The following is a 2,433-nucleotide window of genomic DNA, read 5'->3' as shown; positions in this document are numbered from 1 at the left end:
AGTCATGCTATGGAGGGTGGTGTAGCTGAGGCTGGCCCTAGTCATGCTATGGAGGGTGGTGTAGCTGAGGCTGGCCCTAGTCATGCTATGGAGGGTGGTGTAGCTGAGGCTGGCCCTAGTCATGCTATGGAGGGTGGTGTAGCTGAGGCTGGCCCTAGTCATGCTATGGAGGGTGGTGTAGCTGAGGCTGGCCCTAGTCATGCTATGGAGGGTGGTGTAGCTGAGGCTGGCCCTAGTCATGCTATGGAGGGTGGTGTAGCTGAGGCTGGCCCTAGTCATGCTATGGAGGGTGGTGTAGCTGAGGCTGGCCCTAGTCATGCTATGGAGGGTGGTGCAGATGATACTGCGTCTAGTCAGGTTATTCTAGTGGATGAGGAGAGTATAGTGGGGAAGTGTAAGAGATTGGGGAGGAGGAGGGTGTCAAGAGGAAAAGGAAAAAGGATGTGGATAAAGGTACCATGGAAATGTTGCCTGTTGCTGTGGGTGAGGCCCTAAACAGAGAGAAAGGGCAGGTGGTCAGGGTGGGAGATAGAGAAGAGGAGGAAAGTGAGTCTGAGGAAGAGGATGAGGAGTTATTTTTTTCAGACTCCTCTTCAATTGGCCCGGAGCTGACAGCCAGTCAACCAGAGGGGTCTAAGTACACGTTGAGAGAACTGACAAGGTTCCTGAATGAGACTAAGGGGAAAAAGTTAATCTTGAGACTTTTTTCCTGATCCTAGAAAGTTTGTAAGATCAGTACAACATGCTATGAGTAATGAGGGGCATGGTGTCCTCTCACCCAGGAAACGGTTTAGGTTGAGGAAGTGGGTCACAACAGTGCGTAAAGGTTTACCTTCAGACACTGTTTAAATGTTTAATTTCTTACTGACACTGGGGCTTTTGAGCTTTGCTATTGGTCTATTTCTCTGCTGGCTTTTCTCCCACTTCTTATGGAGACTCTTCGGGTAGGCTCGCTCAATATAAATGGCGCCAGAGATGCGGGAAAGAGGAGTGTGTTGGGTGAATATGTAAAACAAAAAAAGTACAGGTGTTGTTTCTGCAGGAGACGCATAGTGATGTGGTGAATGAAGTTGATTGGGGGCTCTGGTGGAAAGGGGCAAGTGTGTTGAGCCATGGGACAAATCTTAGTGCAGGGGTGGCAGTCCTTTTTGCACCGGGTCTGGCTGTAAAAATTTGCTCCTCAAAGGAGGTGTGTAGGGGTAGGTTGCTTGTTGTTAAAGCAGAAATTAACAACATGGTTTTTGTCTTTATAAATGTGTATGCGCCTAACACAGGGAGAGAAAGAGGGGTTCTATTTGGGAGTCTTAGACAGGAACTCTCACAAGTAGCGCCTGAGGAGACGCTGGTGATCGGAGGTGACTGGAACTGTACAATGGATTTTACAAAAGACAGAAATGGGGAAGAGCCTCATTCAGTGTCAGTGGGAGTGTTAAGGGACATCTTTAATCAGTTTGACCTAGTGGATGTTTGGAGAACTAAACATCCAAACACAAGACAGTATACGTGGGTGAAGGTTTTTGGGGCTAGGGTGAGTGCAGCTCGACTTGATCGTTTTTACATGTCCAGGAATCAGAGCAATAGGCTGCTGGGTGCTACCATTCTCCCAGTGGGGTTTTCGGATCACCACATAACCATGGCTCGGCTGTCTATTTCACCAGGCCCCGGCAGGCATCTTATTGGAAGTTCAATGTAAAGCTCTTACAAGATGCCACTTTTTGCTCAGGTTTCCAGACTTTTTGGGAAAGATGGGGGCAGCGAAGAGAGGAGTATGAGTCTCTGAGTCAATGGTGGGATGTGGGGAAAGTGCAAATTCGGCTTTTCTGTCAACAGTACACAGCTCTCTCATCCTCAGAGGCTAGGAGAGTATTGGGGGAACTAGAGCGGTGTATTAGTGAGATGGAGGTAGAGATGGTGGGGCAAGGCAATGTAGGCCTCCAGGCTAACTTTGCCGAATTACGTAGGGACCTGGGCAGTTTTTTCCAGGTTAAAGCAAAGGGAGCACTTGTAAGAGCTAGGTTCTCCATGCTCAAGGAGATGGATGCTCCCAGCTCCTTCTTCTTTGGTTTGGAAAGACAGAGCAGTGAAGCCAAGGGTATGCATTGTCTACGGCTGTCTGATGGGCGGGTGACCTCTGTGGTGGGGGAGATGCGGGAGCGGACTGTGGAGTTTTATACTGTATAGGGCAGAAATGTGTGATCCTATGTGTGCTCAGGTCTTGTTCGCAGGACTCCCTAAGCTCTCTCGGGCACAGAGGGATGAAATGGACATTCCTCTGTTGTCACATGAACTGGCAGAGGCAGTAACCCAGATGTCCCCCGGTCGTGCACCCGGGTCGATGGACTTCCAGTGGAATTTTACAAAAAATTCTGGGGAACAATTGGACAGGATTTCTTTTGCGTGTTGCGTGAATGCGTCGGGGTAGGAGAGTTGCCG

This window comes from Oncorhynchus nerka, linkage group LG27 (assembly GCF_034236695.1).
Source record: "Oncorhynchus nerka isolate Pitt River linkage group LG27, Oner_Uvic_2.0, whole genome shotgun sequence".
In the NCBI taxonomy this organism is placed as follows: domain Eukaryota; kingdom Metazoa; phylum Chordata; class Actinopteri; order Salmoniformes; family Salmonidae; genus Oncorhynchus; species Oncorhynchus nerka.
The sequence above is the reverse complement of the archived record's forward strand: the minus strand, read 5'-3'. Positions refer to the sequence as shown.